This window comes from Coptis chinensis, chromosome 5 (genome assembly GCF_015680905.1).
Source record: "Coptis chinensis isolate HL-2020 chromosome 5, ASM1568090v1, whole genome shotgun sequence".
In the NCBI taxonomy this organism is placed as follows: Eukaryota; Viridiplantae; Streptophyta; class Magnoliopsida; order Ranunculales; family Ranunculaceae; genus Coptis; species Coptis chinensis.
Window position 1 is genome coordinate 60506537 of NC_141460.1, and position 25904 is coordinate 60532440.

Sequence of the window (25904 nt, forward strand, 5' to 3'; positions counted from 1 at the left end):
TACTGTTTATCCTGTTAATCCTTTATCTTAGAAAGGAGGTTACTTAGTTGTATATAAATGTAACCTCCTCCCATTCAGATTTATCTCAATGAATAAGAATTCTCTCTATCTCATTCTCTTAATGATTCAATACATGTTAAGTTAGTGTGGTGTTCTCTCCAAATCGGTTTAATTCTAACAATTTCCTCTTTTTTTTCTTAAAAGTTTAGGGGGCAACCCGATCACAAGAGGAACCTCAATGAGCATGGAGGCTTAAACTTTACAGTTGCTAGCCTTGTTACAACACTCAATTCATTCTTGTTAGGTTGTTGCACCTATTGATTTCAATGTTCAGGTAAGGTTTTTAGCGACCTACTCAAAGACATGGTGAATCTTGATTTTGGATTTCCAACTGAAATGACCGAGGGACTAGACAACAACGTCCTATCTTGATTAACAAGATACTATCAATTTCATGCAGGAATGAGCATTCTAATTCGTGACTACTACTTCTTTTTTCCTAGCATAGCTAAACTATTACAAGTTGATTATAATCCAAGCTGCCTAAATGGCTAAAGGGATGTGTAACGACCTCCGAATTTCAAAAGCTTACAGATCTATTCGGTTATATTAACCTGTGGATCGGATCATGCTAATCCATATGGACGAACTGACATCATGGATGCAGCTATGAAATTGAAATTTTCATTTCAAATTTCAGAACTAACATTTCTACTGCAGCTCTATATACATGCAGATTTGCAAAATAGTATACTATCCCCTCCACCAATAAGAGTTTTTGTAAGGAGGAAATTTCGGACGTGTGTGAATGAAAGTTTTTGGGTACTAAACTACCAATTACGAAAGAGGAGGCATTATTTATTTAGGACTCTATAACGGGCTTCTCTTCCAACACATACTAAAGGAGTGACCTTTCTTTCTTTCTTTCTACAACAGTTTGATTTCGGGGTTGTTATTTTCGTGATCTAAGAAGTGCTTTTTGTACCCCTTTTTATTTATCAATTGTTTTTATAAGCCATTGAGTTGTTTTTTTTAGCAGAGTTAGAGCATCTTTAGCAGAGCAACCAAAAAAACACCAAAATTTTGAACAAAAAAAACACCAAACCAAAAAAACACCAAGCAACTTTAGGAGCAACATCAAAAAAACACCAAACAACTACGCGGTTTTGCCAAAACCGCACCATATAAGCCACGTGGTTTTGCCAAAACCGCTCCATAGAAGCCCATCTTACAGGTCTAAGCCCACGCGGTTTTGCCAAAACCGCGCAGTTTTCCAGAAACCGCGTGCTATAACCATTTAACTCTCGGTTTTGCGATGTTCTTTTCATTTTTCATGTTCCCTCTCATCTAAACTCATCTCCTTGAGCAAAAAAAAAAAACACTACCAAAACTCTTGAAGATATTTTCAATGGATCATTCATCTTCTTCTGATTCTTTATCGAGCTCGAGTTCGAGTTCGAGCTTTTCAAATGATAACACTGCAATTAAAACTCGCAAATTAATGGCTATTTCTCTACCTTTAGTTCGACATCGTCTGAGTTTATTGCGTCAGCAAGAAGCGGAGTCTTCTTATAGACCACATGGTGGTTCGAAGAAAGGAAGAAAATATAAGCCTCGTCAGTACGAGGCAACTCTGGCTCGTGTAAATGCTAACTACTTCGGCGCAAATCCTATATTTCGTGACCACGACTTTCGACGACGATTTCGTATGGGTTAGTCATTATTTACTTGTATTTTCAATCATCTTAATCATAATGTACCATATTTTCAACAAAAAGTTAATTGTGCGGGTAAGTTTGGGATTAACCCAAAAATAAAAGTAATTGCTGCTATACGAATGCTTGCTTATGGGACTGCCGCTAATCTAGTAGATGATATGTTACATGTTCTTTGAGCCAATTTGTTCATGAATGCATCGCTTATTTTACGTGATGGAATTATTAGAATTTTTGGAGGTGAATACTTTGCATAAAACCAAATGCTGCAGATATTCAACGTTTGCTTAAAGAGTCTGAAGAACGCGGATGGCCTGGAATGTTAGGAAGCATTGATTGCATGCACTGACAATGGAAGAATTGCCCATCCGCGTGGCAAGGGTCTCACACTAGCCATAAGCATAAACCAACAATGATTTTGGAGGCAGTTGCCGATCGTGACGCATGGATTTGGCATGTTTTTTTTTGGAATGGCGGGTTCTCACAATGATCTTAATGTACTTGACCGCTCACCAATATTTGATGATATAGTCAATGATGAAGCTATTCCTTGTAACTACACTGTGAATGACCATCATTATGATATGGGCTATTACTTGGCTGACGGTATTTATCCTAATTATGTCACCTTGATTCAAACGATTGCTAAACCGACTATTGCACAAGACAAACATTTTGCAAAGAAGCAAGAAGCTGCTAAAAAAGACATAGAGTGGGCGTTTGGTATATTACAGTCGCGTTGGGCTATTTTAGCGAATCCGTGCAAGTTATGGTATTTGGAGAACATGGCTACTGTTATGAAGGCTTGCATTATTTTACACAATATGATTGTGGAAGATGAACGCGAAACGGATATCCTGCAGTATATTCCTAATTTGGAAATGCCAAGTAAATTGAAGAATGACTTGGTCGAGCATTTGTGGAGTAGGCGTAGGCGGACTTGATTTCTATTTTTATTTGCACTTCATTTAGACTTTGTGTTTATTTATCGTTTCAATTTCTATGTATTTGTGGTTTTATGAAAAGATTTCTGTATATCAACTTTAAATTAACTTTTTTTTAGAATGATAAAAAGTATCAACTTTAAATTAAAAGAAAATATTCAATTAAAGTACATTCTAATTAAAATTAAAATACAAACTTAAATTAAAGTACGTCATTAATTAAAAGACATAAATTAAAAGACAAATTAAAATACTCAAATTAAAAAACATACAAACTCAAATTAAAAGACATATAAACTCAAATTTAGACTATGCACTACTTTGACTACTACTAGTGATATTGCCAAGTCGATTCTTCATTTTTTGTAAAGTTTCTGCCCTTTTGAGTTGCCAAATCTCGCGCTCGTCTTCGGGTAATCCTTCTAATTTCATTCCTAATATTTTTGCATTATTTTCATCTTCTCGAACTCGGAGTGCATCTTTCTTCAATTGAAGTTTTTCTTTTTGGATTTGAAGCTTCCAATCCATCGACCTTTTCTTCAATTGAAGTTTTTCGAATTCCATCTCATCTTTCTTCAACTGTCTTTGAGCTTCCAATTCATAGCCTTCTTTGGTGGTTTTAGAAAGTTCCATCAGAAAATCATCAAGTTTCTTAGTGGATTCCTCCACTTTAGAATCACCTTCTTCTTTCTTTTTTTGCCTTCTTTTTTTGTCTTCTTTCTTTCCAAGAGGTCTATCCTCAAGCCCATGAACTTGGTGTGGATCATAATCCATTGATTGAGTTGTCGCAGTTGATATTGGAATTGATGAACCTCCTTCCCCTTGTTTGACTTTCGACTTTTTGGTGGGATGCAAATCATTTCTCAACTGTAGCCTCTTCCATTTGGGTGAGTCTTTCACCATATTATAGCATTGCATCCACTTCCAAACCCCATTATGCATCGCATATGCACTTATTGCTTCCTCAACCTACCAATTAAGCAAAAACTAAATTAGAATTGAAAAATATATTTGTTAATCAAAATAACAAATAAAAAGTAAATACTTACCATCATATTGTCATTATAGCCACTTGGAGGAGATGCTTTAATTTTAGAAAGAATAGCATAAAACTTATTGATATTAGCTTGAATAATAGACCAACGGTGTTTCATACACGTCAAGTTGCGTTCGGTCATTCTTCCTAAATTTGCATGAAATGCATTTAGAATTCTAGCCCAAAAATCGTTCGACTTTTGCTCATTTCCTACTACACCATCTTGACTAACTTGTAGCCAACTATTGGTGAGAGCAATATCTTCTTCTTATATCCATGAAGCCCCTCTTGATTTTGATTTTGGTTCTTGACTCATTGTTGTTTTAAGAATAGAGAGTAAAGAGTAAAGAATAAAGAGTAGAGAGTAGAGAAAAGAAGTGAGTGTAAAAATATGGGGTGAGTGTTTCAATTTATAGGGTTAGAAAGATATAGCCGTTTTTTTGCCATTTTTTGCCTGTTGTTGTATTTGATAGCACGCGGTTTTAGAAAAACTGCGCGGTTTTGGCAAAACCGCGCCATAGATGCCCATTTAGCAGCATTCTCAACCCATTTCGAATAGCGGGCGGTAGAGATAAAAGGCCTTCAACCACAAGTTCTCCATAATCACCACAACAATGTAAACTCTTTTTTGCCCACGCGGTTTTGGCAAAACCGCGCGGTTTTTCCAAAACCGTATAAGTGATTAGATACAGCACCAAACCTGGAACCAAATATTGGTCGATTTGGTGTTTGGTTTGGTTTTTTTTTTGTGTTTTCATCAACATGTAGTTCTCTTGAAATTGAAAAAACTATCACTGCTAAAGATGCTCTTAAGGTTAAGCAGGAAAAAGGAGAATGCATTCTCAACCTCGAAATAAGCCATGTGATCCAGCTCGAATAGCGGAAGCGGTAGAGATAAAAGGCCTTCAACCACAAGTTCTCCATAATCACCACAACAACATGTAAACTCTTTTTTTGTCTTTTTAACCGGATTTGCTCTCTCCCTTCCTAATTATCTTCTACTCTGTTTTCATTACTTTCCAGTTATACGAAAGAAGCACTAGAGATCTGTTCGAAGCTTCTAAAACTGAATCCCGAGTTTTACACTGGATGGAACTACAGAAAACTTGCTTTTCAACATAATCTCCATGATCAAGGACATGTCAAATCTATCGTAATAGAAGAAATGGAACTTGTATGTTTGAATTTATTACTCTTATCAGATTTTTGGTAGAATTTATTACTTTTGTTTTAATTCTGAAAAGGAATATGCAGGTGAATACGGCACTAATAAAGGATCCCAAGTCTTATGGAGCATGGTATCATAGGAAATGGATTTTAAGTAAAGGGTTGTTGTCTTCATATGATCATGAATTTCTTTTGCTAAATGAGTTACAGGAAGATGATGACCGGAACTTCCAGGGCCGGCTCAAGGCTAGATGTGGCCTTAAGCGAAGATTTAAAGTGAGGCTTTTTTTCTAAGCTAATTGATTAGACTTCCAAATACAAAAGTATTAGAGACCAATTTGTGAGAATGTGAGTTTAAGATGATCAATGGTTGGGGATGAAACATGGAGCAGTGAGAGAGGCGTTCGTAAAGAGATATTATGAGTGCGATTGATATAGAAATTGATAAATTTGTCTTTAATTAACTTGAGAAGAAATGGGAAAGTTATGTATCGAATATGGCGATTTTGCTTTAAACGTGGGATTTACTATTTTCATTTAATATTTCCAATTAAGAGATTTAATTAGATGAGGACACTCCCACAAAAAATGAGACTAGTATGCGTTTGTAGCCATTAGATTTGTCATATAGTTTTGAAATGCAAATAATGTAGTGGACTATTGGATATTATTTCCTTTAAACCAATTCAAACCCAAGGAGATGGAAATTTAGTGCAGTAGGGAGAATTGAGAAAACAAATTGACCACATTATCCTTTTTTTTTTTTTTTGCTAGACCAAAAAAAATGGTAATATCAAACATGTGCAAGGACAAACAAGGAAATATGAGGCCTTCCAAATTTTGAGGCCTTAACCTTGTTTTTGGTTTATTTCTATGTTTGAACTATATGTTTAATTATTGTTAATGGATGAGCCGGCACTGGGAACTTCCATGCTTGGAACTATTGGAGGTGGTTATCTGGCTTGGTTTGGGGCAAAATTTCATTAATTTGTATTTATTCTTTCATTTTTGTTATTTCTTTCCAGATTTGTTGCTGCACTGAAGAATGTGCCGAACGAGGAGGAACTAAAGTTCACAACAGAGATGATATATCACGGTTTCAGTAATTATTCTGCATGGCACAATCGTTGGTGGGAGTTTGTCTTGCATGGTTTATGTGCTTGATTGCAATTTAATTATTTTAAAGTTCTAGATATTATTCATATACTTCTAAATTACGTTATCCGCGCCCCCCTCAATAAGACCGTAGTTGATTCTAGATTTCTACCTTGCACGGCGAGCAGTCAGTACAGGATAAATAATGTCACTATATGTGTCAGGTTCTCCAGCTGCAGTTCTGCAAACTAACACTTTTGCAGTGTTAAAAGTTAAAAACAAAAAAAAAAACACAACTCAGAACTTAAATTCAAAAGCAGACCAATGCCAAATAGCAATAATATGTGGCTAATTGACTTCCAGATTTGTAGTAAAGTCTGTACCCGAGGGAAGGGTGCTGTTGATTTGTGGTGTTTTCCCCATTATAAATCATCAGCGCCTTTGACGTGATATCTCAATCAGCTCTGCGCTTTTGGAGCAAAATAGTTAACATACTATCAGATTAGTTGATTCTAAGGGTCTGCTAGCGACATATGGCACCAAATCTTTAAATCGGGGGTGTGTGTGTGCGTACGTTTGTGTGCCTGTTTGGTGTTTGCTATATTTATACATATAATTAAAGAGATATGTTGCAGTGCCATTCTGTCAAAGTTACTGTAGCAAGAGGTGGAAGGATTCAGTTTGAAAGAGAAGGTTTTGAGAGAAGAGTATGAGTTTGTACATGACTACATGGCACTCTGGTGGAGGAAGATGATCAGAGTGGTTGGTTTTATCATCTTTGGCTTCTCGAAGAAACTGTTACTCCATATGCTCCCGTCCTTGTTTCTTCTTGGCCAATCAATGGGTCAGATCTGATTGTTTCTTTTGATGGTTGCTTGTTGCCTATGTTTCCTCTCGTTCTTTATTTCAATCAATCTGTAGAGGGCGTAAGCACATCTTCTGTAGCAGTTGATGTTCTGTTTCCTATGGATGATCTTATTTGGAGGCCACTTTCAGCAAACAATTCAAAGAAAGCACAGACTTGGGTAACATTTCTGAAATTTCCTCATACAGAAGATAATTCTTCACAAGCATATCCAGTTGAGGTTAGGATTGGACATTTTCAGGGTATTGTTTCTTCAAGTGGTTCAAACTACAGCTTTCCTTCACAGTTTACTTTTATAGTGAGTCTGCAGCATACCAAATCAAAAAATGCTGAGGGAGTTGTGGGTTCGAAAATGTTGGACTGGAGTGATGACAGTTTGCATACACATCATGCTGTATATTCGAACTTAAGTCTGACGTTATCCTTGGATCAACCAAGAATGGGCAAGGATCATGAGCGAATAGCTACAACGTGGCTTATAGAAACTATAAATTCTGAGATTGCGGTCTTCCGGGACTTCTTTTTCTGGTATTTTGTTTTTCTATGACTATGTTGGAACTTAACACAAAAAATCTACTGTTACTTATAATCACAGGCTCATGAATTTTATGGGTCGCATTGGGAGGTTCTGGGGTTAAATCCCATCTCTGTACGTGTCTTTGTGAATGGTTGAGTTGAACTCTCCTCCCATGTTTTTGCTGCCCGAGTATTTTTAACCTGTGTGTTAAGTTTGTGTGCGTGTATCACACTCATCCCTAAATGATTTTCCCGACCCAAACGTGGACGTACCAAATGAGTTAGTGGCTGATTTTTGGTGGAGATGGAGATCATCTCTACAAAATATAAGTGTCCTTCTCCACCAAAAATCAACTCAGTTTGTGTAGCCTTGCCAAAAGTTGTGTCCAAGTTTGTAATTTATTTGACTGTACGTCCACAATGTTTAAATTTATGGCACTATTTTATTAAGGCATTAATGGAGATGTTCTTCATGTTTGGTGAGATCTTTACCAAAAATCAGACACCACTCCTTGTGTAGGTTGAACTCCACCATCAGAAGTGGACCTACAAAATGGATTGAGGGCTGATTCGTGAAAAATCTCCCCATAATGGGGATCATCCCAAAAAAGGTTAGCTTAATTGTATATATCTAACATTGTCAAGAGTTAATCGGAAATGAAAAAAATCTGGACGGGTTGATAAATCTGTAACGTTAGAAACAACTTTTGACAATGATAGACATATACAAATGAGCTGATTTTCTTCAAGGATCATTAATAATGTGGGTTATTGTGGGGAGATCATCTCACCAAAAACTCAGTTTTTAAATTACTTTTTTTTGTTGTAATAGGGATGTTTTAGGTGGGTTTATGTGACTATCTTTTTATATATAGTGGATGGGTACAACAGTCAAAAGTAGTTGTATAAAAATCTTTAACTTCAGTTTTGTCTTATTTTCATTTCCGTTTTGGTTTCCTTTATCTTTGTAGCAAAATTGGAAAGCTTGCAGTTGCTCGGCTGTTGATGGCTCATGACTCAATTATGACTCATAGCAACCCTTTTGAATATAGGAAGGTCAACTCTGAAGAAGTGCTGCACCTCTTTAGCGACTTGATGGAGACCCAGCACATTATAGATATTACAAAGATGAGCATAGCTTAGTCTTGATGGAAAAGGTGATTCTCTTTTCTCCTGTCATTATTCTCATTTTATGTTTTTTTGTGAATAATAATAATGATGATGTGAATTAAAAGCGGAAGCAACTTTAATCAACACACCATTGATAAACTAAGGCTAATTCTAACCATAATTTGATGGAAAAGGGGAATTTAGGAAACCCTAAAATCAACACACTTTTAATCCGAAAATCAGTACATATTCTCAATAATTTGTGAAACCGAAAGTCTTATTTATACAATTCAATCCTTGAGCTCCAAGGAATCCTAAATAGAAACCAACCACTAAAATAGAACATACTAGAATACTAATTACTAATTAAACTATATTACTAAATACTACTAATTCCATCAGATGAGGATCATCTCACCTCATGTTGCCACAATGATATGGCACACTTAAGGACTATATGACTGTAAAGGAGCATTTTAGTTATCCCTTACAAAATGTGATAGAAGAAAAGAAAGGGTTTGGAAATGGGAAAGACCTAGTTCGTTGTTGAGCGAACTGCCTACGTATCTATCTCTCGATTCTTGGGGGAGAGAAGAAACAGGTCTGGCGTAGTTCATGTAGGGGGTATTTATAGCTGGTGAACGTGGAGATTTATCCAACACGTGTACTGACAAACACAAATATATGGTTGAGATTGAGAATGAGTATTGGTATGGTGTTGGTAGAAATTATGTAATGATGGGGAGTGGTTACAGTGGTTCATAATTTGCGGTGATAGAATGTGTAAGTACGGCTTTGGCAATGATTGCTTCTAGAAAGTAGGCGGTGTCATGAGATAGAACGCTCTGTGTGAGGATGTGCGAGTCGATCTATTCTGGAGCGATCTCGTAGTTCGGGTGTGTGAGTTGATGATATAGGTCGCTCTAAAGACAGTTTGGGGAACGAGGTCAGAGGTCGGTGTGGTATTTCCGCTATGCTAGACACGTGCTTGATATTCCTGAATGAGGATATCACTCCCTCACACAGCCCCCTTTCAGTAGGGCGTGGTGTACATTGAATCGACCTGTTGAGAAAAAACGGTGGCGCGTGTTGAGCATGAGTGAAGAAGCGAACTGGCGTGAAAGGAAATACGTACCATGCTATAGAATTCAATTCATGTTATATGATGAACTGATGTGGGGTGATAGTTGGCACGTGGCTGGCACGTGAGAGAATTTGAGCAATTGGTGAGGAAACGTGTCGCCGCTTTTTCCAGAATTTTGAAAAGACAGGTTTTTGGTAGACGTGTGCGGGCTAGGGCTTATGTTGTAATCATGATGCATTAGGAACTGGAGGGGCGGTTGTATAAAATAACTTTTGGAGATTCGAAAAGCCATTTTTTGTTTCGTTTCCAGAATTGTAAAGACTAGAAATCTTGGTTAGTGCTTCCGCCATTGTTGCTGCTCATTTTTCTTGTGTTCTTGTTTCTTTCATTCAACTGTTAGGTCCTCTTAGCTTGTCTTGTTTAGGATTTGTGATTGCTTAAAAAAAAGGAATGTCTGATTCGGACGATACTCGATCTGAAGAGATTCGAGAAGTGTCGTTGAGTTGTGGGGAAATGGAGGATAAGAGGGAGGATGTGGAGGAGGAAGTACGATCTAAATCTGTTGCTGCTGTAGCTAGTACTTCAAGTAGTGATGAGGGATCGTCCTCTAGTCACCCCCCCTAGGGTTGTAGATAAACGTGCCACGAAAGTTTTTGCTGATCTAAGGGAAGTGTATGGTATCCAGGGGGGCGAACTGGAGATATACGAACTGGACAAGAATGTAAATGTGTTCAGTGAGTGGTACACACCACCGAACTACGGGATAATAGTCTGTGAGGGGCAGTTGAAGGCTGGTATGAAGATATCGTTCTCAAAGCTGACCTATGACTTTTTGAACGTCTATTGGAAAGCGCCCTGCCAGTTTGTGGGTAATACCTGGCGACTGCTTAAGGTGTTTGATCTGCTGAATGCGAGTGGTCAATACCACATAGGTCGCTGACATTATTGAGCATTACTCAGTAACGTAATCTCGTGCTTTTAACTTTAGCTTGCAGACGGTGACGGGAAAATCTAGCGTGTTGGATAGTGTGAGCAATGAAGCTTTGGAGAAGAGGTCGTTGTTGTTAGTTGGGAACTTTTGTGCTCGAGGATGTAGTTTGCAAACTAGGGTTTGCAATTTTTTGGTGGGTAGGAGTGTATTGATATGTTGTTTTGGTGTTTAAATTGTTAATATGTTAACTGACATGGTTCTGTACTATTTTTGCAGAGTTCGTTATAAAGAAGCGAACTAATCGGGAGATGATAGAGAAGTTTGCAAAGTTAACTCGAGCTCAGAAACGGGAGAAATTGCATGAGGTCGTGCATTTTTTTATAGAGCGAGGAGGTCACGTGGTCAGGGAGAAGAGGAGGAAAAAAAAAAAAAAAAAAAAAAAGGCTCGAGGCCAAACTGTTTGTAACTCTTCTAGTGAAGCAGCGATGGAGAAGCGCAAAAGTAATCTGGTGACCAGGGAGGACAGGAACCTAGGCCGTGCTGGTCCTAAGCAACCCACCAGAGGTGGTGGTGCCTTAGGGGTTGGTAGGTCGAGTAGGCGACCTGAAGGGGCAGGTGATAACCGTAAAAAGATAGTTTTACTAACAAATAGAGCGATGAAACTTTAAACAAAAGTAAAACTATAAATTGTTTCTTATACTAGACTTATCAAAGATATTTGTTTTCTACTCTCGAATCTATTGACGTAGAGTTGGAATAGAAGATTCGTTCTACTCCTAGTCTTTTAGCATTAAAGTTTTCTACAATTTATGGGCTATCCAAGGTCAATGAGAGATTTACGAAGGGAATTTATACTACGATGTGAATTCAAATAACAAGATACAAATAACGGAATGACAGAATGCTAAGAGTTGAATCTAGATAAAGAATTAGGGAAATTTGATTCCACCTTGAAACTAACTTAATAAACTAGCATAGATTTGTTGTAAACCAATTCTTATGTTCTTACGGTAAGAATTGGTCGTTCTAATCCCTAATTAGACATGACATTTCTACCAATTTATAACTAGCATGTGAGGTCGTCCACCCATTCTCATGGCGAATCATCGACCTTCTAGAGTGGAATAGATTCTTACAACGATTCTATACTACACAATCAAGTTTACATCAAGGCTTCATCAAACTCCTCTAATGGAGGTTTAGCCTTGGTTCATCAAACTATCATTTCCAATTGAATTAAACCTAGACATAATATAAAGATTTGAACTTTACTAATTTAACTACTCAAGAATTCAATTCGAAATTAAACAACTAAGGAATGAATAACAACTAAGAATTTAAATAAGATCTAAACAAATGTAAATGACAAAATCGAATTGATCAAGAATAAACTATTTTATTTATCTAATGAAGGATAATGATTCAAATAATTACTCTAAACCAAGGAATGAAAACAATTAATTAACTAATTCCAATTCAAAAACTAGATCTACAAGCTATTCTAATGGCTATTTTCTATTCTAAGCTATCTAACTATATCTTTCTTAAGAGCTAAGTCTTGTTTTATGTAAAGGAGGAGACCAGATCCACAATTTCGTGCATGGGTGAGGAGCCATGTTTTGGGCCGAAAAATCGAGCCCAAAGCCCAATTTCTTCAGTCCACAGAGCCTGTTTCAGCTGGATTTGACTTCAGCAGATTTTTCGTTCACTTATGCTCCTTTGATTGGGACAAGGCTTAGACCATTGGAAAGCTCTTTCCGAGCCGGTCATTTTGACGTAAGGTAGGCCCAAATCCAAGGCCTGAGTCAAAAGATATGGTCTTCGGAAGTTCTGCTGACTTGTGCACTGTTTCTGCCCGTGTTGACTTTTCAGCTTTTGACTAGGCTTTATAAAGGCTTTGTCTCCTTAAATCTTGACCTTTATCACAGAACTTCTTAGCAACCATCCCTTTGCGCCTTTATATCGCCAAAGTGGCACATTTCTGCACATAATTGAGTTTTATGCCTGAAATACATAAAAACACGTAATTAACATTAACTCTTATTTATTACTCGCATAATTGGTCTAAAAGTAGTATTATTAAGGGGTTAACACTACAGTTTTGGACTCTTATCAAACCACCCCCAAACAGCATTTTGCTTGTCCTCAAGCAAATATGAGAAATTAGCATAAGTGACCAAAAATGGAGTTCTAACTAATCTCGTTTCGCCGAGTGCGATTGCATTGACCATATACAACAAGGTCTTAAACCACTAGGAATTCCCTAGTGGACGAGTTATAACCTCGTGAGAGTTTTCCAGTGAAGGTACTCACAAACTTCATCTATACTACAATGACTCAGAAATAACTATTGTTTCTTTATCTATGTCTTAATTATCAATACATCTCACTAGCAATGAATACAGAATAATCAAGTCGAAACCTAAGCTAATATATGCATAATAATCTATCATCTACGAATAAACATATATACAATGAGTAATACTATGAGATGAACTAGTAGGTCCATTTTCGAAAACTTCGAATAAGCGTCCTTAAGTAGGTCCTCACATAAATGTCAAGACAAAAACTACTCGATTTTTTCCTCGAGTTTAAGCTACTCCGGCAATGCGGTGGGCACACTTTACCTTACAAACTCTATGACACACAAGGAAGCCGGAGTCGATCAAACACATCTGCCACTTACTATCACACTAACCTATTTCTAATTGAGCTAGAAGTCTTTATTAGGTGTTGTGGGGATTAGGAGATGGTTTTAAACAGAAAGAAAATGGATATTCAAAAAGGATAAGTCTGAGATAATAGAGGCTTCATAAACCCTTGTTCTTTACTTTTGCTTCTACACTTTGTTTCCATCCTTAGCCATTTTTTTCTTTTTTTTTCTCTTTAGCTTTTGACTCATTTGATTATATATATATATATATATATATATATATATATATATATATATATATATATATATATATTTTTTTTTTTTTTTTTTTTTTGGAGTTCTAACTCTTTATTTTCTTTTATTTATTTGGATGGAAACTTCCTTTTCTTATCTGAAGCGACTAATGAATTCTTGATTTCAAATGTTCTTCTCTTTTCTATTCTTCATCTCTATTCTCAGACTTATTCAAAGAATTGGATAGGTTACTTTTTTATTTATTTTTATTATTATTATTATTTTTTTGTAACAGGATAAAGGATTTGTAGTTTATGAAAGGCTAAAGGAAAGCTTAGAGGGGCGACTAGCGGAAAATAATTTATAGGTTTGAATTTCTGGCTATATCGATCCAAAGAGGGCCTAAATTCTCGCTTAGGATATGGTATAGTAATCAAGCCAGTGGACGTGTGATTTCTCTATCCAGATTTTACTTCTCCCTTGTGTCATTTCTCAAATGTTCACTCATAAAAGGCTTTAGGCTATATTCTCACAGGATTTGTAGAATAAGTACTCTAGCCTAGATTTCAAAAACTTACTGCCAACAATCATAGATACTCAGCTCATGTAACATATTTATAGATAGATGCAAGGATTATTACCTACATATTAGCCTAAGTTTCTAAAAACTATTATAATGCAAAAACTATGTGAGACTTCTAGATTATTCGGAGCATAGAGAAAGAAAACATACCAATATTCTTAAGTGTATAGCATAACTTTTATTTTTTTTTATTTTTTTTAAATTTTTTAATTTTTAACTAGACAACAAGTGCATATTATATATATCTATATCCTAACAGATGTCTTAATTACACGTGTTTCTATGCCCCCCCCCCCCAAATAAGAAGCATGCTTTGTCCTCAAAGTATTTTAAATAAAGAGAGTTGGAAAATACCATTGAAACGCATGAAATTTCGGAACATCTGCAAAACAAGGTTATAACATACTAATATAGAAAAGAAAACTTACGCAACTTTATATGAGTTCCACCCGTAATGGGGTTAATGAGAAACAAATTTGCTTGGGACATAAGCTGACACTAATTGAAACTAACACTTATTTGTACTCCCGTTTAAACATTTTCCTCCTCATTTCCCTTTTCAAAGAGATGAGGTTCCTTCGCATCCTGCCATGCCATGATAACTTGCCAAGTCTGCCGCCATGTGTCGTCAACTCTTGCTAAACGTTGTCTAGTGTTACTATGTGCGATGGGGTGTAAGGAGCAACCAAATAAGGTTGCACCTGCCATCCCGCCAAGTCATTACTCGAAATGAGCTTAACCACCCAATTGGTGGGTCTCATGACTTCAACCCTTTTCCAATCCGTGAACTGGGTACATAATTCGGTAGACAATCGAAGCATGATCGCGCAAACCAAAACAGGGCATAAGAAGATACTTATGTCGCATGCTTTGGGCTCTCTTAAGACTAGCCACTAATACTCGGGGAATGTCATATCGGTGATGTCCCTCAGCTAAAGGAAGGAAAACGTCACTGGCGGTACTATTTGCAGAAGTAAACTACCACTCCCCTAGAATATTCATCAGGATGAATAACATGGTAGTGCCTACATTTAGGAACAGGCTACCAAGGGCTATGTTATAACGCTCTTGGTCCATTATACGAAATACCCCTCCCCCATAATACTCATGGAAATATGTATAGTCATAGAGGTATGAATTATCGGTCATATATCCCCACGTGTGAATAGGATCAGGTATTGGTATTCCCAAAACTAATGCTACCACATACTTATTGAATTATAGGGGTGTGTCATCAACCGTGACGGAGAATTTTTGTTCTCCATCTTGGTTACAATAGAACTTAACATTATTGTAAAAAAATTCAGTAAGCTTAGGTGAATACGAGTCGTCTTCACTTACCAAAAGATGCCTCCATCCGAACTGCATGATCCTCTCGCGGAACCAATGTCCATAAGACTCGCTCCCCAACAAGTGTTTGAAAGACTGCTCCGGTATTACTATAGGAGAAGTCATTACAAAACTACTCTCTAGAACAGCTACAACTATCCTAGAACAACCCTCGGAAAACTTGAAATTTTTGGTGCCCACAGGGGTCAGGGCGCAGGTGCGCTCAAGGTATGCCTAGGATTGGCGTGGGTTGCACTCTGTTGAATTTCGAGTTCTAGGCACTTGGGCGCAGGGTGCGCTCACTTTTAGCCTAGGATGGGCTGCGGGGTGCGCTCCAGAATAAAATTGGAATTCTAGTGTTTTGGGCGCGGTGGCTCGGGTGGGTTTGAGAGGGCGCAGTCGTGCTTTCGAGGGTAAAATTTCTTTTGACAAAGGTCGAGGTCGCTTCGAGGGTAAAATTTCTCGGCGTGTTTTTTGGAGAGTCTTCGCTCGAGCTGTTAAAGCCGAGGTGCGAAGGAAAAATAAGGTAAAGTGGGAATGAAACGTGAGAGATGAATGTGAGATGTAGTTTGGGTTGTGAGTGTAGAATGAATGTAGTTTTTATAGGTTTTAAATTGCCAAACCAAATCAGAAATTTGCCAAAAAGCTTTAAGGAAATTTCCGAAAATAATAAAATTTTCAAAACCGAAAACGGAAACAACTCATATTCTTGATTCTAAAACAACCCTAATATCTTTTAGGTTGAATTTAGGATAGAAACTGCCTAACTCATCGAGATTTCATCCTAACACAATATCTATTTATAGCGATGCCCATATCGGCAATATTCTCAACCCTCACTCCAAAACAACTTCTTAAAATAGATGATCATATAACGAATTATGCTAGGCTAAAATAATACCACCCCCAAAAAATTCAGGAAGGTGGGATTAATGATAAAAACAACGCATAATTCGAAATTAACCAACTTATATTAAAATTGAATTCAAATAACATACGACAACCAAATTCAAATTTATTTACTGAACTAATCTTTTTACATCCGTACTAAATAAAAACAAATACAATAAAACAAATCAACTCATTAGATCCCTAAACTACTCGGTGCTAGTAGTGGAATGCGCTCGAGAAGCAGATGGCCCTTGGGCTTCCGATGGGCCAGAGTCATCCGTCTTGCGGCGACGACGCTCGTGCCTCTGATCGCTCCTCCGAAGAAGAACCCCCCTAGGGTGGGAAGCTTGCAAGCATGTCGTCTCGGAACTGGCGCTGAGCTTCCATCTCGGCCCTCGTCTGTTTCCACCGCTCATCCTCACGTCGGGCACGAGTCTCGAAGTTATGATGCATGGTAGCCTACCGAGTTTGGAGGTCTCCACAAATAGTATTGAGAGAACGCATGCCACGGTGAATCACAGCCATGCGTTCTACATCCGACCTACACCTCTCCAAGGCATCGACATCAAAACATGTCGTGTCATCCTCATCCTTCGAGTCAGTCTCCTTGACTACCCTCTCTTCAGGCAACCTCCAAACTCTCTGGATACACTCTGTATAAATATGATGATTTCGGTGCTCCTTCAGGCAAATCCTATCAGACCTTGGAGTTGCTCTCAAAGTTATCATGATCTTCGTTATCAAAACAGGGAGAGGTGTAATACTCTTTCCAACTCCCATAATCATGTTACGCAAAAACTCCAAAATACATAACTCATACTTCTGCTCCTGGAGTATCCATAGAACGTGAAGGCAGTTCAGAGCGATATCGCTGACTTTCTCCTTCCCTATGACATTCCTACCAATCCACTGAGCTACAGCCAGCTGGTTGGTTCTGAGAGACGACTGGCGAACACAATGCGAGCTCGCATTGTAGTTTCCTTCCGTAACAGTCGCGTTCAACAAAGGTTCAACAGCAGTAAACTGGGAATCCTGTAATGTGGCATCAAGATGGTGTCTAGGCAGAATGCCTAAAATTTCAGCTAACAACCCAATAGTAACCTCTCTCCTCCCCCCCACCTTAACAAAAATTCAATTCCCATTCAACTCCCTTGTCCTATAAAACTCTCGGACCAAATCTTCATGGTAAAAATCGTTTGTCGAGTACCACAAGCCACTCCAGTCTCTCTTAACCATCTCGTCACCATAAAACGGCGCGAAATGGTCGGCAGTAAAAGCGTGCTCCGGCAATATCCCATGTCTTTGAGCCATTGGAGTTTTTATAAGATGTGTGAGTTTGAATAAGGTAGGAGGACTTATTTTGAAACACCCTAACTAAAAATAATGGCAGGAGGCGCGGTGGTGGTGGTGACAATCGAAATTTTTGAATTTTTGGTGGTTTTTGGTTGTTTAAGTTGGTGGAGGTGGTGGTGGGTGTAGTTAGGAGAAGATTTGGGGTGGGTTTTAACTTTGTGCATGGGTTTTTTTTTTTTTAATTTAGGTTAGGTTTTTGAAGCTTTGTTGTTTGTTAATGGCGGTTTGGAGAATGAAACACGATTGTTGGTGGAAGAAGGAGACGCACGTGCGCACGAGGTTGGGCCCAAGCCCACTTGATTTTCCGATTTTGTTTTTCAATATTTCGCGCAACTTCAAACTTAAATTGCTGCTTTGTTACCGGGCCGATTTTTGCGAATGAGGTATGGAAATGATCAGGAGAGAATTTCCAATCCAATGATCCATAAAACGCTCTAGTCCGACCGTTGGTGACATGTAAGAAGATGGAAAATGCCTCGAAGTGCGTGCATGACGTAAGTTATGCAAACGAATGAAATCTAATTTCATAGATAATGTCAACCCGAATCGGAATACGATTAAATGGCCTAAACAACACAAATGGACAGTTGAACAATCTAGGATGGAAATCAGACACCCCACCCCCAAACAAATTTTTGACAACATAGTTTATTTTTTTTTTTTTTTTTTTTTAAAGTGGGTCTTTTAAAGTCAGATTCCCGAGACTTCTTAAATTACTATGTTTGTGATTTTAACAATTTTTTATTTTTTATGAATAAAATTTAATATAAGAAAAACAAGAAGGCAATAAAGGCATAATTCACACCATAGAGGGACATGACTCAAAAACAAAGAAAACATGCAAGAGTGAAAAAGGTGAATTATGTTAACCGTGGATTTAGGATCCGTTACTTACAGCCACACACTACATAGGGAGGGCCTGGTTACCTGAATGGTGCACTTACCAATATATGGAAATGAAAGGAAGTACACCAATGAAAAAGGTCAGTCCTCGTAGATAGGGTCCTGTAAAAGGACTTCCTCTACATCATGGGACAATAGCTCGTGAAAATGTTTCAACCGTTGGCTATTAACTTGAAAGGTATTGTTATCCTTGGGATTTACCAAGGTCCCGTAAAGGGTGACTTCAGTAACCAGAAAAAGACTAGACCAACGGGTTTTTAATTTCCCTAGAAAAATATGTAGACGGGAATTGTACAGTAAGACCTTTTGACTTACCACAAACTTTTTGCGCAAGATTTGCTTATCATAAACACGTTTCATATTAGCTTTATAATCCTTTGCGAGATCATAAGAGTCGCTACGGATTTCTTCAAGCTCATTCAATTGTAACTTGCGCTTGACATCCGCCTCATCAAAATTGAAGTTATGGCTTTTTATAGCCCACATAGCACGGTGCTCCAATTCAACAGGCAAATGACAATGTTTCCAAAATACAAGTCTAAAGGGAGACATACCTATAGGAGTTTTAAAAGTAGTCCCATACGCCCATAAGGCATCCGATAGAAGCTTCGACCAGTCTTTCCTATCAAGATTTATAGTTGTTTTAAGATCTTTTTGATTTCCCTATTAGAAACTTCTACTTGTCCGCTAGTTTATGGATGATACGAAGTTGCTACCTTATGTGTAACTCCATACTTCTTTACTAGTGATGCAACAACTCTGTTACAAAAATGTGTTCCTCCATCACTAATGATGGCCTTGGGAATGCCAAATTGACAGAAAATATACTCTTTTACGAAAAACACAACTGTCTTATGGTCATTGCTACGGCAAGCCATGGCCTCTATCCATTTAGACATGTAGTCCACAAAGAACGTAATATAAATGAAACCGTGGAAACCGGAAAGGGACCCATGAAACCAATGGCCCATACGCCAAAAAATTTCTACCACCATGATGGATTCAATGGCATCATATTACGCCGCGGATTAAGCCCAAGTTGTTGGTAACTAATGCACACTTTGCAATGCACTTGGGCATCTTTAAAGAGAGTAGACCAATAAAACCCACATTGTAGAATTTTAGCGACTATTTTCATACCACTAAAATGGCCACCACACTCTTTTCATGGTAGAATGAGAGTTCTTCATTATATTCCCATCGGGAATACTCCACGAATAATCGATCCGCATAATACTTAAAAAGGTAGGGCTCATCCCAAAGAGTATAGCTTAACTCTGGCCAAAAAAATTTTACGTTCATTTCTTGACCAGTCATAAGGAATAACATCAGACGCTAAATAATTCACAATGTCAGCATACCATGGTGCAGAAAATATAGCATACAAATGCTCATCCGGAAAAAAGTCCGGTATGGAGTCAAAATCACTTTCATCGTCGTTTATAAGTCTAGATAAGTGGTCGGCAACTACATTTTCAACCCCTCGTTTGTCCTTTATTTCTAATGTAAATTCTTGCAGGAGAAGAATCCATCGGATCAATCTCTGCTTAGCATCCTTCTTAGCGAGAAGGTACCTAAGGGCTGCATGGTCCGTGTAAACTAGAGTCTTCGAACCAACCAAATAAGGACGAAACTTATCTAAAACATAAACGACAGCTAAGAATTCTTTTTCAGTAGTTGTATAATTCCTTTGAGAATCGTTTAGGGTTTTACTAGCATAATAAATAACAGTGGATTTATTATCTAGTTTCTATCCCAAGACAGCACCAACTGCATAATCACTATCATCACACATAAGTTCGAAAGGTTTAGACCAATTGGGAGGCTGTATAATGGGTATGGAAGTTAAGGCGGCTTTCAAAGTTTCAAAAGCCTATTTACAGTTAAAATTAAAATCAAAGATGGCCTCCTTTAAAAGCAGATTAGTTAAGGGTCCAGCTATTTTTGAAAAATCTTTGATAAAATGCCTATAGAAACCTGCATGGCCTAGAAAGGCTCTAATATCACGGACAGTCCGTGTAGTATAGGTAGAGTCGCTATTTTATATAGTTTGGCCTTATCTACTTCAATGCCATCACTAGATACGATGTGACCTAGTATTATGCCTTTTTTCACCATGAAGTGACATTTTTCCCAATTTAAAACGAGACTCTTCCCTTCACATCGTGTTAAAACTTTAGACAGGTTAGTCAGGCATTCAGTGAAAGAGTCTCCATAAATAGAAAAATCATCCATGAACACTTCCATGAAACGCTCTACCATGTCACTAAATATATGAAGCATACACCGCTGGAAGGTACCATGAGCATTACAAAGGCCAAAAGGCATTCATTTATAGGCGTATGTTCCAAAAGGACATGTGAAGGTAGTCTTTTTTTGGTCATCAATATCAATAATAATTTGGAAATAGCCAGAGTAGCCATCCAAAAAACAATAAAAAACATGACCAACTAGACATTCAAGCATCTGATATATAAAGGGTAAAGGAAAATGATCCTTTCGTGTCATGGCATTTAACCGTCTGTAATCAATACAGATCCTCCATTTCATAGGGCCATGCATGGCAACATATTCACCTTTAGCATTACGTACCATGGTAATCCCTGATTTCTTTAAAACTACATGAATGGGACTTACCCATTCGCTATCAGAGATTGGGTATCATATACCCACATTGAGTAACTGTAAGACTTCTTCCCTGACCACTTCTTTCATGGCAGGGTTTAAACGACGCTGAAGTTCGCGGGAAGTCTTTGCGTTATCCTCTAAATGGATACGATGAGTGCACACATTAGGGTCAATTCCCTTAATGTCGGCTAGGGACCAACCAATTGCAGAACGATGTTCCCTAATCACCCTGATCAACCGTGTCTCTTCCTCCTTAGATACTTGAGGAAGATATAATTACCGGATGACTACCATCCGGATCAAGTTGAATATACTTTAACTTTCGGGAGGAAGAGGTTTAAGCACCGGGGTGGGAGGAATATCGATAAATGCTTCCAGAGGGTCCTCATCTTGAGTAATGAATACTTGCTTAGGTAGCAGGTCTTCAAACTCTGTATAAGGAGCAACCGAAGGGTCTACGATTTGTGTAGACTCAAAGATGGTGTCGACTTCCTCTATGTTGGAGTCATCGACAAAATCTGAATTTCCAAAAGAAAGGAATTTATGTATATGGTTTTCTGGAAACGTATTATTAAAGTAATATTGAGCTAAGCTCTCGATCATGCTAACCTCTCCATCTATAGACAAATCTGGTAACTGTTTCATCAGTTTAAAAACATTTACCTCAACCGAAAAATGGCCAAAAGACAAGGACATCGACCCATCGTCGGCAGTTTATAAGCGCGTTGGCAGTCGCCAAAAAGGGAGGCCCTAAAATGATCGGAACAGAGTCGATAGCGACTTCTGTATCGAGGATAACAAAATCAGCAGGATAGTAGAAATCCTGGACCTTAACAAGCACATTTTCAACCACACCCTTAGGGTATTTAATTGATCGATCCGCTAATTGCAACGTCATTTTAGTGGGTTGCATCTCTTGTAGACCTATTTGTTTGTATAGATAATACGGGAGTAAGTTAACACTCGCCCCCAGGTCTAGTAAAGCGGTCATCATGTGGGAATCTCCTAAGGTGCATTGTACAGTAGGACTACCAGGGTCCTTATACTTAATGATTCTATTGTGTTCTGTTAAAGTTGGAAATTGTTCAGTTAAAAAGGCGTCTTTAGAAATATTTGTCTTATGCCTTTTAGTGCACAACTCTTTGAGAAACTTAGCATGGTGAGGTAATTTTTTAATTACGTCCAGAAAAGGTAAGTTTATCATTAGATTTTTAAAAACTTCCTTAATCTCGTCGAAGTTTATATCCCTGTTTAACATAGCTAATTTCTGGGAAAATGGTGGCTTCTCTCTATATTTAGCATATGGATCAACTGGATGCCTAATCTTTGCTTTCTGTTTCTTAGGTTGTGGTTTAACTGGTACCTCTATAGGGGTAGGCTCTTTAGTTTCTATTACGGTATCTAGTACAATCTCCGGTGTAGGGACAACTGGTGGGGTAACTATAGGCATAGTTACTTTGTTATCAACCACTCTCCCAGAACGGAGAGTGGAGATGACATTTAGCTCACCTACGTTTTCATTTTCGTTACTAGTAGTACCGTTTACCTCAAAGGCTATGTTTGGTGTTTTAGGATTAGGTATCGCTTGTCTTGGAAACACACCTTTGGGTAACACTTTCTCTTTAGCTAACTGCTATAAGGAAAGTTGGATGGCTTGTAAAATCTATTGTTGAGATTGCATAAAGGTATCGAAACGATCCGGTTGTGGAAGAGTGTTAGTTATAGGTTGTGTGATAGGAACTATGTCACGTTGATTATTAATGGGTGGATTTTGATAGTTATTATTTACCGGAACGATACCTCTATTAGCATTATAATTATTATTGTTATAATTATTATAATTACCATGGCCTTGTGCTTGACTTTGTCGTGGTTGCGCTTGGTTGTTATAATTATTATAATTACCCTGACCTTGTCCTTGTCATGGTGGAGCTTGGTTATAATTGTTTGCTTGCCTAACATTTTGATTATTAAACCCTGGAGGTGTTACTTGTTGATTATTTCTCCAACTGAAGTTGGGATGTTGTCTCCAAGGGGCGTTAGGAATAGGAAAACTATTAATCGAGCAAATATTATCTTGTTGTGACTGTTATTGTTCATAGGTGAGAGGACAATAGGAGTCGGGATGCTCTGGACTCAAACAGAAATTACATGGATTGGTGTTGACATTCATGACGGGGATCGGCGTTTGTTAAACAGAAATAGCCTCTACCTTTTTAGTTAGAGATTCGATTAAATTTTTAAGTTCCGGATCGTGTTTCATCTCAAATATACCGGCGGCTTTAACTGTTGTAGAAGAACTAGCAGAACGGGAGAAATCGTCACTACCCCTCCAGTTATTATTACGCTTAGTTTGATCTTCTAAAAATTTATAAGCCTCTGAGGCTCATTTACTTAAGAAACTACCCCCATTCATTATGTCAAGGACTTCTTTATGGTGGTGTAGAAGTCCCTTGAAAAAGGCACGGACTAACGTGTCTTTCGTGAGGTTATGATGTGGACACTCTATAAGTAGATCGATGAAACGATTTCAAGCCTCTAAAAATGATTCATGAGGATTTTGTCGAAAGAAATGAATCTTGGAAAACATTTCATCGGTCTTCAGTGATAAATGTTCCATGAATAGTTAAACAAGTTTAGCCCACGAGTCCACAGAATTAGGCGCTTGGGCAGTTAACCAAGATGCCACCTTATCGGCTAAACCGCCTTATCGGCTAAAGTGAAGGGAAATACCCTTAGTTTAATTTGTTCAGCACCAACCGTAGGATGGTGGAATGTAGTAATAACTTGGTCAATCCTACGCATGTGCTGATAAGGTTTTTCATGGTCTAACCCATGAAAAATGGGTAACAAATTAAATATATTTAGGGGAATTCGGAAATCCCCCACTGGGTCTGATAGAACGATGCAAGATTTTGGGTTATCGTTCAAGGCTTTGTAAAAGTCCGAGAGAGGAGACTCTCTTTCTTCAGCCATAATTTCTGGTGTGGTGTGTGGTATGCTAGCTAGAGGTGTAGTGAGTGGTTTACTAGAAAGACGTGTTTGTTACCGTTGTCGGTTAATTACGCTAGGCGTTTTTCTTCGGCCTGACCTTAATCTCATGCAAGGCTAAGACCAATCTTAATGAAACATAACAACACTCCAAACAATCCTGATATGCTAGTATGAACCACTAACAGAAGATGCGAGGTGTGGAAGAAAAAAGTACCTGGAAGCCTCCTTGCTTCGCTTATGAATAGCATCTTGTTTACGCGTGCTCAGTGCATATAACAAGTTAGAACACTGAAAATCTTGAAGAAATGGAAGTTTGAATCAAACCTGTGGAAATCGGGGTAGTGTCGTGGTGGGCGCCGGTCGCCAGAGTAAGCCTAAGTTGGAAGGTCGGTCGCTTCAGTCAAGCTGGAGTTCGGGCATGTGGGCTTATAGGTCACGCTCCAAGTTAGCCTTGGTAGAGCAGTCGTCGCAATCAATTTGCTTTGCCTGTATGCTGGTCAGCCTCGAAAGTAATTTTTGAGGAAAATTTCAGTGCTGAAACGGACAACCACAATGAGAATCAAACAAGGGTGGGTGGGTTATTGGACTTTGAAATTTTGAATTTTGAAAACCGTAAAAAAGATAGTTTTACTAACAAATAGAGCGATGAAACTCTAAACGAAAGTAAAACTATAAACTGTTTCTTATACTAGACTTATCAAAGATATTTGTTTTCTACTCTCTAATCTATTGACGTAGAGTTGGAATAGAAGATTTGTTCCACTCCTAGTCCTTTAGCATTAAAGTTTTCTATAATTGATGGTCTATCCAAGGTCAATGAGAGATTTACAAAGGGAATTTATACTACGGTGTGAATTCAAATAACAAGATACAAATAACAGAATGACAGAATGCTAAGAGTTGAATCTAGATAAAGAATTAGGGGAATTTGATTCCACCTTGAATCCAACTTAATAAATTAGCATAGATTTGTTGTAAACCAATTCTTACGTTCTTACGGTAAGAATTGGTCGTTCTAATCCCTAATTATACATGGCATTTCTACCAATTCATAACTAGCATGTGAGGTCGTCCACCCATTCTCATGGCAAATCAACGACCTTCTAGAGTGGAATAGATTCTTACAACGATTCTATACTACACAATCAAGTTTACATCAAGGCTTCATCAAACCCCTCTAACGGAGGTTTAGCCTTGATTCATCAAACTATCATTTCCAATTAAATTAAACTTAGACATAATATAAAGATTTGAATTTTACTAATTAAACTACTCAAGAATTCAATTCGAAATTAAACAACTAAGGAATGAATAACAACTAAGAATTGAAATTAGATCTAAACAAATGTAAATGACAAAATCAAATTGATCAAGAATAAACTATTTTATTTATATAATGAAGGATAATGATTCAAATAATTACTCTAAAACAAGGAATGAAACCGATTAATTAACTAATTCCAATTCAAAAACTAGATCTACAAGTTATTCTAATGGTTACTTTCTATTCTAAGCTATCTAACTATATCTTTCTTAAGAGCTAAGTCTTGTTTTATGTAAAGGAGGAGACCAGATCCACAATTTTGTGCATGGGCTGAGGAGCCATATTTTGTGCCGGAAAATCGAGCCCAAAGCCCAATTTCTTCAGTTCCACGAGCCTGTTTCAGCTGGCTTTGACTTCAGTAGACTTTTCGTCCACTTTTTCTCCTCTGATTTTGTTAAGGCTTAGACCATTGGAAAGCTCTTTCCGAGCCGGTCGTTTTGACGTAAGGTAGGCCCAAATCCGAGGCCTGAGTCAAAAGATATGGTCTTTGGAAGTTCTGCTGACTTGTGCACTATTTCTACCTGTGTTGACTTTTCATCTTTTGACTGG

The 25904-nt window shown here is 37.9% G+C and overlaps 1 pseudogene across 1 annotated transcript in view; it reads left to right on the top strand.

Annotated features, from left to right (window-relative positions):
- Positions 1–4529: 4529 nt before the first annotated feature.
- Positions 4530–25904, top strand: part of LOC147498192 (geranylgeranyl transferase type-2 subunit alpha 1-like) — a 44091-nt pseudogene continuing 22716 nt past the window's right edge. The window contains exons 1-7 of the transcript XR_015196920.1: positions 4530–4636; positions 4719–4869; positions 4950–5085; positions 5784–5811; positions 5888–5992; positions 6593–7350; positions 8310–8495. The product of XR_015196920.1 is annotated as a geranylgeranyl transferase type-2 subunit alpha 1-like (transcript). The remainder of the gene's footprint in view (positions 4637–4718; positions 4870–4949; positions 5086–5783; positions 5812–5887; positions 5993–6592; positions 7351–8309; positions 8496–25904) is intronic.